This window comes from Macrobrachium rosenbergii, chromosome 4 (assembly GCF_040412425.1).
Source record: "Macrobrachium rosenbergii isolate ZJJX-2024 chromosome 4, ASM4041242v1, whole genome shotgun sequence".
Lineage (NCBI taxonomy): Eukaryota > Metazoa > Arthropoda > Malacostraca > Decapoda > Palaemonidae > Macrobrachium > Macrobrachium rosenbergii.
The window spans coordinates 1631608-1646117 of NC_089744.1; the positions used below are offsets into that span (position 1 = coordinate 1631608).

General features: G+C 37.8%; 2 protein-coding genes across 3 annotated transcripts in view; one reads left to right on the top strand and one right to left on the bottom strand.

The window, feature by feature from the left end:
- LOC136829425 (uncharacterized) overlaps positions 1–14510 on the top strand; it is a 268725-nt gene that overhangs the window by 127086 nt on the left and 127129 nt on the right. Inside the window, exon 3 of the mRNA XM_067088025.1 lies at positions 2518–2535. The gene's annotated coding sequence lies outside the window, so the exon portion shown is untranslated. The remainder of the gene's footprint in view (positions 1–2517; positions 2536–14510) is intronic.
- LOC136829424 (uncharacterized) overlaps positions 1–14510 on the bottom strand; it is a 149799-nt gene that overhangs the window by 65413 nt on the left and 69876 nt on the right. The window lies entirely within an intron of this gene.

The window sequence follows — 14510 nt, forward strand, 5'->3', positions numbered from 1 at the left end:
TATATATATATATATATATATATATATGTATGTATATATATATTTATATATATATATATATATATATATATATATATATATATATATATATATATATATATATATATATATATATTATATATATATATATATATATATATAAATAATTTCTCAGAGTCATTCTCTATTAAGTGAGGTGTATTGATCATCACAAATGTCGAGTGCGTAGTTTTGGCTACAAAGACATGAAAGAGAGAGAGAGAGAGAGAGAGAGAGAGAGAGAGAGAGAGAGAGAGAGAGAGAGAGAGAGAGAGAATTATATAGAAAACTACAGATAACTGAAATACGAAGATTCCTTGTCAAAATTAATCGTAATTTAAGTCTTCCACCAATAGATACACGATAAAGAAGGGAATGAAGAGTCGAGCTCTACACCTTTTCTGAATTATAGTACCACTCATTCATGTTTTATGATGAACACCCCCCCCCCCCTTGGCTGCCAACATCCTCCATTTTTTTCTCCAATATGTCTGCCAGGTGTTCAATAAATAGTGCAGTTCTGGCACTTCGTATGGATAAATAATCTCATACTGGAGGCAGTCTTAGCTTCCTTCCGGGTTCTCTCTCTCTCTCTCTCTCTCTCTCTCTCTCTCTCTCTCTCTCTCTCTCTCTCTCTCTCATGTCTTTTTGTAGCCAGAACTACTCACTCGACATTTGTGATGATCAATACACCTCACTTAATAGAGAATGACTCCAGAGAAATTATATATATATATATATATATATATATATATATATATATATATATATATATATGTATATATGTATATATTACATTATATTATATATTATTTATATATATATATATATATATATATATATATATATATATATATATATATATATATATATATATATATATATATATATATGTATGCATATAGCCTATATATATATATGTAAATATATATATAAAATATTTATACCTTTATACACATACATATGAATATATACATATGTGTGTATATATATATATATATATATATATATATATATATATATATATATTATATGTATATATATACACACATACACACACACACACTAGCTGACCAACCCGGCACTGCCTGGAAAAACTGAATGACAACTGATAAACCCTCCCTCTCTCTCACTCTTTTGCTCTTTCTCCTTTCATCACTCCTCTACTCTCTCTCTCTCTCATTTCCTCTCCCTTTTCTGTCAAGATAGTTGCTTCAGTTACATTGCCCAGCATTTTTGACATTTTATATTTCATCCCTTCTCACCCCCCATTCCTGTCCATGCTAGATGTGGACTTAAAGGGCATCAGGAGTGTCACTATTCATCTCAGCCACCTCAAAAACTATGGGTTAGACACTAATATCGGTCATTTTTAACATTTTATTTTTCATCCCCTTCTCACTCCTCTTCCTATCGGGGCTGAACTTGGACCTAAACGGCATTGGGAGTGTCACTATTCAACTCAGCAACCTCGAAAACTATGGATTAGACACTAACATCTGCTCTTTTCTGTTATTTTTACATGTAACCCCTTCCCTACCCCTTCTCACCCCCTTCCTATCAGAGTTGAACTTGGACTTGAAGGACATCGGAAGTGTCACTATTCATCTCAGCGACCTTGAAAACTATGGATTAGACACTAATATCTGTCGTTTTTAGTTATTCTTGCATGTCACCCCCCTTCCCACCCCCACCCCCTTTGGTGCCAGTGATGTCTTACCCCCACAGTATTCTTTCGCAGATAGTAAGTCATATGTATGTATGTATGTGTATATGTGTGTGTGTGTGCATATGTCATGAATAAGAGAGCAAAGTTGCAGTTTATTAGTTTCTTAATAATGCTATAAATTTTCCTCACTATGTTCCTCTGTTCGTCAGGTGAAGTAAGTAAAGCACCAAAATTGTTTTCAATGTGAAGAACCAAATAAGATTTATGGCATTGGTAAAAACTATAAGCTGCAGCTGTGCTCTTATATTCAACGACATTATCATAAAAAATTTACTGTCAATTTTCACTAATATGTGTAGATAGATAGATAGATGTAAATATAGATATACATATATACATTATATGTATATATATTAAAATTATTTTTTTGTATGTGTGGACGCGCGCGAGCGCTAACAGATGTTTTATAGGGTCTGTAGAGCAGCTTAGATCTGACGAAGATCACAAGAGTATAAATATTGCAGTTAACTATTTCCTGGTAATATATTTTTTTAAGGAGATATCTCTTATTTTGTATGCTCTTTGGCTTTGGTGGGCTAGATTTATTTAGCTTGAGTGTAAAACGCAATTGTAGTTAACCACTAAAATCATAATTTTTTTTTATTGTGAACTAGTAGATATCTTAGGCAATTAAAAGTCACCGATTCCTTTGCTCAGTATTTTTTTTTTTTATTTGCAAAATGTGGAATTTATGTTAGAATTCGATTTTGCTCACTTCCAATCACAAAATGTTATACACTACATATAACGATTCATTTCCTTGTCCGCAGGTACCCGGCAGATTTCAGGTAAGAAAAAATATAATTATAAATTTAATTATTACATATTCCTTGACCTCATATGAGCCTCGGATGACGTAGTTTTTCCTGTACCGCATATTTGTGCATTCATTGGGATAACCCGTCAAAAAAAAAAAAAAAAGCGTACCATAACCCTGTGTGTGCATGCGTGCGCTTGCGCACGCGTGCTGGCGCCCGTGTTTTACAACAACCTCCTGAGTCGAAGCGTCTGTGCGTAAGTGGAAGTAAGTTGTCTTACGGAACAAGAATCAGAAATCATTTCCTGGTGGACTACGTCAACAAATTACTCTATTGATTTACATTGAAAGGCAAATTGTAGCTAGCTGAATGTCGGGATTTTCCTGTCAGTGAGTGGTTTTTCCACAAGCTGAATATTCTCGTCCATTACTAGTGACCTGGTTAATGATAATTATACCGACATTATCATTCTGAGTCTAGAGGTTAACGAGAAACCGCTCGTAAAACACCATTATTTTTATTATTATTATTATTATTATTATTATTATTATTATTATTATTATTATTATTATTATTATTAACACTGCTGGTAGTGGTAATAGCAGTCGGTGTAGAAGTTGTATTAGTAAAACCATCATTGTTTTTATATCGGTATCATTATTAGTAATTATTAATGTTCTTTGCAGCTACCCTTTGGCCCCTAGCTGTAACCCCTTTCATTTCTTTTACTGTGTCTCCGTTCACATTCTTTCTTCCATCTTACTTTCCACCTTCTCCTAACAATTGATTTTTAGTGCAACTTCGAGGTCTTCCTCCTGTTACACCTCTCAAGCTTTTCACTGTCGATTTCCCTTTCAGTACTGACTGGCCTCATAGATCCCAACGCTTGGCATTTGGCCTAAATTCTGCATACTGTTCTGTTCTATCTTCACAGATACTAGACTTCTGAAAATTCCATAAGATTCTGTCTTTTTGTTACGACTGCAAGGAAGAAAGGCGGTGAGAACTGGAGGGTTAACCTTTAGAAGTAAAAAACGTGGAGATGGGGATTGAAAGGCGACGTATATCGTCTCTCAGAAACAGAAATATATCCCGAGTCAACCCTCAGGTGTTTTCCCGTTTTCAGTTCCTCCAGTTTTGATTCATTTAACTTTTCTGAACCTCTGGACTGGTTGTCAGTTGGAAGAACTGCGTTTGCATTTTCGTCATTAATCGTTGTTTTGAGGTCGGTTTGTACTGAACATCTGCGCGTAGAAGTGGTTATTATGGCGTGATAGATGATGCCTAAAGCAGTGTCAGCGGGTGATAGCAACGTGGATAAGAGATGTTAACGAAAGAAGACTCCATGTTAAATCTGTCCCAGTTAGTCGGTAAGTCAAGTAACCCCAGAGCGAAGGGATGAGAGAAGAATGAATGAGAATGAAGATTCAGAAATACTGGCTCTTGCAGATAGCAAGTACATTGGAACTGATAGAAACAAACAAAGTGATATCCACAGACAGATATAAAAGGAGTCTTTTCATTGACCATTCCGGGTATGTGCTCGGTGTTATCCTAACGGGTGGTAGGTCACCTCATGAGACCAGAAAGGACACCTAGCCAGGGTTAACAAAACGATGACCGAATAGAACCTGGCAGAGAAGAAACGGCGATGTAAACTTGCCGCGGAAAGAAAAGGATATAAAATAAATTAGGCCGGGAATGTTGTGGAACTCGTAAGAAAATGGCGATTCTTCCTCTTTCATGAATAAGAGACCATTAGGCGATCTTAGGAAATGTTGGAGTATCCAGAAATCGATGTCACCGGGCGGATAGTGGAAGCCAGAGAGAAGCGGAGAAGATTGAAAGGTAGGGATTGTTTGGAAAGGTTGGAAAAGTGTAAATACGAAAGGAAAAATAATGACATTAACCACGGTGGAGTTGATAAAATAGTCTCTCGAAAGACTGTCGTTGTTTTAAAAAAAAAAAAAAAAAAAATCGATGATATCCTGATGGGCTGATTTCGCTTCCTAGACCATCGAGGGATTTCTGCAGAGACGAGATCAAAGAGAAACATAAACAGGAATTTTTTTGGGGTAGAAAAGGAAAAGTAAGGATAACGTTTTTGTCACCTTTTTGCGCCACACTCACAGACAGTTGGCGGACGGGGAAGAGGCGGAGCATCAGGGAGTAACATCACCACACATCAGGCTTTCGATGGTTATTTATAAGAATCCGAAACCACCTCCCTGTCTCCTTCAGCCCCTTTGAAGTCTCCGACGTTTTAGCGTGATTTTTTACGTCCAGGGTGTGGCAGCAGTCAGGGGTCGTGTAACGGGATGTTTTGACGTTTTGTTATATCCTTATATGGGCAGAAAATTATTATATAAAATTACATAAAATTACTTACAGTCATATATTTATTAACACTAGACGAACTCCAGTACGTTAAAATGACAGGATATCTTCTGAGTATGTGACAGTGGTTCGTGCCATGATATCATAAATTCTTCCGAATCATTTATTGGAAACTTCCGTGAATGAAAAACCACAATAATTAAGTTTGTAGGAACTAGACATCAGTAAGAAAGAAGATTCGTTTGCTTCATACCTATATTTCTTAGCTGGGCCGGAAAAAGAAAAAAGAATACCGTCTAATGCCGAGAAGACAGCTTTATTTTTATTATTATTTATAGGAATCTGTGTTAATATGAGACCTATATTCAGAAGACGATCCACCCATATTTTTATAAAATGGACAAGCTATTGTTTTCCGGCCTGCGGTAGAATGCCAAGTGAATTTCATGTAAGTAACAAATTCCAAATTCTGACCTTTGGGTCGACAGCAGTTGCTCGATTAGTTTGGCAAGAAACCAGAAGAGCTGCATTCCTCGTGCGTTGAAAATTGCCTTAATGAAAACAGCCGTGCTTCGAAGATTCACTTTGATTAGGGGAAAGTTAGTCAGACGTTGAATAAGTGTAACAGTCTCCGTTAGTCTTAAGTATTTTTTATTAACCTTAACGAAAGGAACTTTCTAATGCCAACGTCAGTTTGAGGCGGTCGCTCCAGTTTTCAACGAGCTACTGTGATAAATGATGATACAAATTTTGACTCATGTTTTAGAAAAAAAAAAAAAATCTGCGGAATTGTTGGCAACACGAGAAACGTCGAGGCTTGGCAGAAACCAACCCTACTCCACCCAGAGTGAAAGCATTTTTTTAACGGCCATAGACAACATGGCAAACACTTAAGCCAGTTTGAGTGTTGCCATTGGCAAAGATGGCCGGCAGGAGGTAACTAGGAAATCCAGTGACGCACTCTCCCTGTCTCCGAAATATTTATTCGAGAGAAGGGAGACGGACGCTCCAAAAAAATGATGGACGGCTAGATGGCAACAGTGCCAGAGGCATTCAAGCAATAATCTCTGACGTTTGTGAGCTGACTGAAGAGGGCAGTTGGGCAATGGGAGGACATACCTTTGGCACCGTGGTGTCATTGGCATGGCACTGACGGAACAATATGGGTATCATGAGACCATTAGTAGAGACTGAACGAAATGTTAAGTACTGTGGAGTGACGAGACGTAGAGATATGGTTGCGATGTAATTGGGTGCCAGGTGATGGTATTTATTTATAGTTACATTTGTCTTCCGTATTCATGAACTAGTATATTAGTTCATCTCATGTAAATTGCATAAGAAACTCAGTTGCCTCGCTTGTATATTAATAGATTGATTTACATGCTACATATATTCATAAAATGACACATTAACGCACAGGGTTGTAAAGAACTGGCTCATACATGCCTCCTGTTTATTCAGAAAGGAGCATTGTTTGCCTTCCTTATCCCTTAAAAAGATAAGAGTTTGCATTCCACGCCGTCGAAACTTGTTGGCACCGCAGCAGATTATTTATTAGTAAGAAATATGTCTCGGCACGAGATTTCATTTGCCCGGTTGACGTCATCACTGATAAATGGCCTCTGGTCAGGGAGATGCCGAAGTGCTGAACTCGAGCTTGGATCGTGAATCTCCCTCGCGCTGCCACAAATGAGCAGGTTGGGATGCCCCACTCTTTACACGTTTCACACTTGGGTTTCTCCCTCAATTTCTTCTACCTGAAGACTTGTCGTCTTTCAGCAGGAAAGGTAGTTTTATTCTGTCCCACCCAAAGTGGACGGAACCGCTCAGAAACCACTGTACGTCATTTTAGTTGGAATGCTCTCCATTGTGGGGCTTCCTTCTTCCCTAATGGGACTTTTCATAGCTTGCGGAGGGTTCTGAAGAGTTTTATTCATCTTGATATTCCTAGAAAGACATGGTGACGTCAGTTCCTCGTAAGGGGAGCTGCGGTACGTGTTTGTGTTGTTTTGGGGAAAACCAGCGGAGCGGGAGGGGATGAAAGTGGAAAAGGCTTTCGGTGCAGATGTATTCTGAATAGACGTTGATTTTTACACCTTTTTTTTTTTTTAGCACCATTGATTGTTTCTTGCTACATAAACTTGAATGAATTCATTCCACCGTATTCATAAGGAAACATACAACTCTTTATTTCATGTTCCAGGAAAAGTAGTCATTTGACCCTAAGGTTTCTTTCAATTTCTTACATAGTATTTTATTTCACTTACAAGCAATATAAAAAAGCAATATTGAAATTAGGCTTAGTGTTATATCTCCATTGATAAATTAGATGTACAGAATTCGTGCGTGTGTTATCGCATTAGTAATCATTTCGATGAAAGTAATTGTTACAGGAATGGGCCTGATAATAGCGTAAGTGTTGATGATGAAAAATAATCCTTTAGGAAGAGGAAAATTGAATTTTCTAATAACGAATTCAGTACAGTAACTAGATGTTCCCAGTGAAGCCTTTCCCTGTCAACAGGTTTCGGCAGTTTTCCTGAATGCTTTTTTTGTGACGTAGGACATCTCTCTCTCTCTCTCTCTCTCTCTCTCTCTCTCTCTCTCTCTCTCTCTCTCTCTCTCTCTCTCCTCCCGTACCAAATGCAATTATTTCATAAATGACTTTCTCGGACTCAACTGAGAAACTCCGTGTGCGCGGACGCGTAATTTTAATTAGACATAATTACCATTGGATGGCTGTGCCATTTACGTTTTTCAATAATGCTTACGTGCACACACACACACATATATATACATACATAAGTATTCTGCTATTCACTTTTCCAGTTAGGAAGTATGTTTCTCGAGGGTTCTTCTCTGGTTTTGACCCACCACAGTTGAATAACCATCAGGTTGATAATGCCATGCGTCCGTAATTAAATTATATATATATATATATATATATATATATATATATATATATATATATATATATATACACATACACACATATATACTGTATATACACATATATATATGTGAATTTGGGCTATCATAGTGGCCGGCCTTCCAAGAACAGACCAGATCCATCCTTCCGTAACGCAGCTTATCGGATGACTAGTAGATACTCTCTCTCTCTCTCTCTCTCTCTCTCTCTCTCTCTCTCTCTCTCTCTCTCTCTCTCTCTCTCTCTTGGTTGTTAAGGCAATTCCGTTTCAACACATTTACCACGCTTTTGTGGCCAGCTCTTTAATCCTTGGTGTCCATATGTTCATTCCTTTTAAAATTCCCTAAATATAAACGCTTCAGTGACCTGTAGTTCTTCATTAACTTCATGTCATCACACAACTTGAACCTCTGATTCCTCTCTTTACCTCTTTCAGTTAGAGGGTATGAACCTCTGATTCCTCTCTTTACCTCCTCCAATTAGAGGATATGAACCTCTGATTCCTCTCTTTACCTCTTCCAGTTAGAGGGTATGAACCTCTGAATCCTCTCTATTAGGTAGAGGGTATGAACCTCTGAATCCTCTCTTTACATCTTCCAATTAGAGGGTATGAACCTCTGATTCCTCTCTTTACATCTTCCAATTACAGGGTATGAACCTCTGATTCCTCTCTCTACCTCTTCCAATCAGAGGGTATGAACCTCTGATTCCTCTCTGTACTTCTTCCAATTAGAGGGCATGAACCTCTGAATCCTCTCTTTGCCTCTTCCAATTAGAGGGTATGAACCTCTGAATCCTCTCTTTACATCTTCCAATTAGTGGGTATGAACCTCTGATTCCTCTCTGTACTTCTTCCAATTAGAGGGCATGAACCTCTGAATCCTCTCTTTGCCTCTTCCAATTAGAGGGTATGAACCTCTGAATCCTCTCTTTGCCTCTTCCAATTAGAGGGTATGAACCTCTGAATCCTCTCTTTACATCTTCCAATTAGTGGGTATGAACCTCTGATTCCTCTCTGTACTTCTTCCAATTAGAGGGCATGAACCTCTGAATCCTCTCTTTGCCTCTTCCAATTAGAGGGTATGAACCTCTGATTCCTCTCTGTACTTCTTCCAATTAGAGGGCATGAACCTCTGAATCCTCTCTTTGCCTCTTCCAATTAGAGGGCATGAACCTCTGAATCCTCTCTTTGCCTCTTCCAATTAGAGGGTATGAACCTCTGAATCCTCTCTTTACCTCTTCCAAGTTGAGGCATCCTCAAGGATGCTAAACTTTCAGTTCTCTGCAGCAGTTCTTTTGTGAAGAGGTTGCCAGGCGTCTTACCCTTTCCCACTCATGCTCTGACCCACCACAGTTGAATAACCAACAGTTTCATCATTCCTCGCATAGGTAGACAGAGGTAAATTGGCTTTTCTGGAAATGTCACAACCATTTTCTCTTAACGTGGAACCAAACTCGGATCTCCCACTGTGTGGGGTGAGGTTGGAACCACAGAGCCACACTGGTATATACAGTACATGTGTTCATTTGGGGTTTATGGCCTGGAAGCTCGGACGTAGTAAAGTTTCTGATAAACCTCTTCTCATGTAACAGTTATTTTTATGTATATTCTATTAACATTATGATGTGTTGAAAATCTCGTACGGCATTAAGCGTATCAGGTTGCCATTTGATTGGATGTTTGGCCAGGTGCCATAAAACGGGGAACGAGGGTGGGTGGGTAATTGCTTACAACCAGTTCCTTGTCGCTTACTACAGTCCATCATGGTCCTTCCGTTTACTGTTCTCTTATGCTTGCCTTTAATGTTCCCTTACTGTTCTCTCCCTGTTCCATTTGCACGCAAAAAGCAGAAAAATAGTTATGAGCGTATTTGGCGACGAAGGTGAACACTCAGAATGGACTTCCCTCACAACCTGATCCGAAATTACGTTGATAAAACTTTTCGTTCAGTAAAGAAATATCAGTCCTGATTTTTTCCCCTCGTATCTCGTACGTTATTTTTATTGGTGAGGTACTGCTCTGGCACCATTGTTTTGATATTTATCCTTTTATTTTCTTGTATAATTTCACACACACAAATAATTATATATTATATATATATAATATATATATATATATATATATATATATATATATATATATATATATATATATATATATATTATATATATATATATATATATATATATATATATATATATATATAATTTATATATATAATATAATATATATATATGCACATAATATAGATACATATACGTATGTGTAGTGTGTGTGTGTTAGACACCATCTGTATGCTTGAAGACTTTTTTTTTTTCTTTTTTACATATTTAAAGTATGCGTTAGCGGAAAAGGTAGTGATTGTATCTTTTGTCATATAATCTGACAGTAAGAACTTCTCATTTACATCGCTAAAACGGATAAAAGTTTTACAGGAAAAGTGAAAAGTAAAATTTCAACCACATGGAATAATTGTCACAGAAAAAGAGAAGTAAAGGCTTAAGAATGAAGAAGGGAGAGTATGAAGAAATAAATGACGAAATGAAAGGAAGGATTGAGAGAGAAAAAGTCAAGGAAAAAGTCGAGTTGAAATATATTCACCCTGCCCCCCCCCCCCACAAAAAAAAAAATTAAATTAAAAACCTCTTCCTGCGTCAGTGTACTGTATCGAGGTTGTCTCTTAAACATACCTAACACTTGTAAATAGGACACGCCATTAAAGACAAGTAACCCCACCCTCGAATTTAAATCCTTGATCCTGTGCTTGGCTCTCTCTCTCTCTCTCTCTCTCTCTCTCTCTCTCTCTCTCTCTCTTTATTTTATTACTTCGCCTCCTCAATCTTCCTCCTCATTCTTTCATTCTTACCTGTCTCTCTTCCTCCCAGAAAACAGTCGGTCAATATTATTCATCTTGCTTTTCGCCTGTTTTTTTTTTTATTTCATTTGGTTTATCAATATTCTTTTTTTCTAGTCTTCCTCCTGTTATTTTCCATTTTTACCCTATCGCTTATTCTGTTCTCTTTGCTCCGAGTTTCCTTTTGCTGTTACTTTGCTTCTTTCTCCTCCACGCCTTTTTCGCTTTTAACAACCTTAACAACCTTCTTCCTCCGTTTATCTTCATTTGCAATCTTTTCTCATCCCATCTTAGTCATGAGTTTATAATTTGCCAATTCTCTCTCTCTCTCTCTCTCTCTCTCTCTCTCTCTCTCTCTCTCTCTCTCTCTCTCCCAACTTCACGACACGATCCCATCCCTCGACCATAATTCACCCTCCCTACTTCCTTCCACCCTAGAATATTTATAACCTCCACCAGCCTTCCTCGACAGCATGCAATGGTTCTTTCCGACACATCTTTTACTTTCTCTTGCGTGTTCGGATTCGTAAAAAAAAAAGTTAGTGTGGGGCCGGGGGCGGGGGGAGATACAAGTATTGTAGGCTATTTATAGCTCTCTCTCTCTCTCTCTCTCTCTCTTGTTGTGTATATATATATATATATATATATATATATATATATATATATATATATATATATATATATATATACCATATGTGGTGTGTGTATTACAATCCAGGCAAATTCCCGCTGACATTTCATTCATTTGTAAAAGACAGGAGCTTCTGCGTATGTCACATCCCATATGACACTCATGTCGAGAAGGGCTGACACATTTCCTCGTCCCTTTATTATTTTATCACTTACTTTCTGTTTACAATATACTGACCGATGAAGAAGTTGATCATCGTAAAGGCTTTTGCAAACTTATTTTCTTACTGATTGCTGTTTTTAGTCCGTTTACTAAAAATCTTTTTTTATTGCAGGTGACCAATTTCTATAACCCCTACGACAACTTCTGTTTACTCGCCCGGTCTAAATAACAGCCGGCGAGAAGATTTTTTCCTATTTTGCAACATTATCATAATTTCCACCTACTACCTATGTGCTTGATTTGTCCCCAAGTGTGCTAACCCAAGGACATGGTTTTTAATGCATAATGAAATGTTAAATTTTAGTGTCTTTCTGTTGTGAGACAAGCACAGGAACAGTCACGTGATATATCAGAAATAGATTGTCTCGTGCAGATTATGGGAACAGTCATACTGAGCAAGTCGCACGGTGGTGGGAAGGGGTTAACGAGGTCAGGTTAGGAGCCGTTAGAATTACGTAGATTATTGAAGGCATAAAGGAGGTGCCTTTTTGGTTGCATTGTAAGACACCACTCTTGGTCATGAGCGAAACTTCCAAGCGCAGGCGAGCAAGCATAAGGTCACTCGGTCACTTCTGGTCATGATTTACATTCAGGTGGCGCGCGCCATCTTTTTGCAGGTTGGTACGTAAATGAATCTCTCTCTCTCTCTCTCTCTCTCTCTCTCTCTCTCTCTCTCTCTCTCTCTCTCTCTCTCACTGTATATGTGTATGATTACACTGCAATATATGGAATCAACTGGTCTCTTTTGCCAGATATACATGTATATTTTATAGTCACACGACCTCTGAATTTTGCGATTTCCCTACACTCTTCTTGAACTCACTCATCACCATAAGCCTTGAATCTTTCTTGAACTCACTCATCACCATAAGCCTTGAACCTAATTGGGAAGTATAAGGTTTGGGTTAGGTTTACCTAACACTAACCATGGCGTCTTGGTGTCTTTTTGAATCTCACTGCGGTATATATGAGTTCTTCGATTACCACCCTCTTGTTCTAAGGCATGTAATGATGAGCGAATTCGTTAAAGTCCAAGGAAATAGCAAAGTTACGAGGTTATTGTGGCTGTTAAGATAAACTGTAAATGTATATGTAGCATATATTTGCGGGGCGATTTTCTCCAGCATTTGGATAATTCGTCTACAAGGAGCAGCTGGAGAAAAAGAGAAAAATTTATGATATGGTAACGATTGTCCATCTACAGACAATGTCGACACGACTTCTTAATTGAAGATGTTTAAAGGGTTGAGGAATATGAAGGTGGTCGGAATCCCATACTTTCATGTTGGAGAGGCTGGGGGCGGTGGGGGAAGGGACATAACAGTTATTCACTCACTTGTGTTTCCTAACATGAATTCGCATCGATAAGTATAACATCTTCGTTATGAATAACATTTGTATAGGTCTCGTCCTTTACATGTTTTTTTTTTTTTATCTTATTTTATGTTGATACTAGTTAATATCATTTGGGCTTTATTTGCTTAATTGCTGCATCAATATTCAGTTTGTGTTAAGCTCTATTAATTATAGAGGCTCGCTTTTTTCTAATATACAGTCTTCTTCTTCTTTCTCCGCATCTTTTCCCCACCTCTATGTGAGGTCGATATTTCTGACAGCTCTCTCCTCCATCTGGCTCGGTCAAACACATCGTCCTCTGACAGTTGTGTGTCTCTCAGGTCCTCTCTAGCTACAGCCATCCATCGTGTGTTACACCCTGTATAATATATATATATATATATATATATATATATATATATATATATATATATATATATATATATATATATAATGTAGGTTTGCCTCAGGTGTTACTTTCGGCTCTCAGCAAGTCTTCTGGCATGAGGTTGCTAGCCCATCCCCTCTTGCACCGTGGTTACAACCCATCCCAGTGCTTAGTCCAGCAGAGACAATTCATTTCTTAGGAAGTGTTCCCTGGCAGGTGCTCTTTGTGGGATTGAACTCTGGCCTCTTGTTTTGAGAGGCAGGTTTTATATATATGTATATATATGATATACATATATATAATACATGTGTGTGTTTGTGTTTGTATATATATATATATATATATATGTGAATACAGTAAAACACCAGATCCCGCTTCTTCATTTGATGGCACGTTTTGATAAGTGGGCATGAGTGGATTAAAATGCCCGGACTCCACCGTATCTTTCAAGTTAATTCTGGCAGAATAGGGGGTATTCAGATCACAAGATGATTTCATTTATTTTAAGAGCACTGTTTGGAAAACTCGAACAATTCTTTGCTCCCTTCTGTAGAAACCATTGGCCCTGCAGTGACATTAATCACATACGAGCTCATTTCCTGTCTAGTCATTTGGTTTTATTTATCTTGAATTAGCTATAGTTCGTCCTCTATGACTTGATAGGCTTTTTATCGTTTCCACAATAAAGTATTTATTTTCTATGGGTGCTTGTAAAGCAGGTTAATAAAGATTCATTTCTTGAGAGTAAGTCCACATTATACAGTAGTATCACCACGACGAGAAATCTCGTAAAGGAAAGAGAGATCATATAATGGATCGTAGTTTTCTGTCCCGTAATACGCTCTGTTGGGATGTTTTTCCCAGTCAGTGTCCTTCAAGGCAGTTCGATGATTAGGTATTCATTGTGATGGACTTTAGTTTTCGGTCCACTTCCCGTCCCGCAATGTCTCTTTCGGGAATTCGTGGAAGAACTGTCCCATCTGCTTCTTACTCTTACAGCTCTACAAAGGCGTCATTTTTTTTTATTCGTGTTCATTCTCGTTATTGTGTGCTGGCGTTATTCTCGTCAGTGGATCGTCATTCATGGCCATATTATTGAATAAAATAGTAGTTATGCAAATGAATTTTCTGTATCATCGAGATGAATCAATTTGAAAATGTTTCAAAGACGATAATTCAACCCCCACATCCAGCAAGGCTTTAAAATCTCACAAGGAAGCCATTCATCACCTGTAGACTGCATTTAAAGAATATTAAAGAGTGCCAAGACCATTCGGTTCAAGGAAATGTTTAGAGGAGTTATCA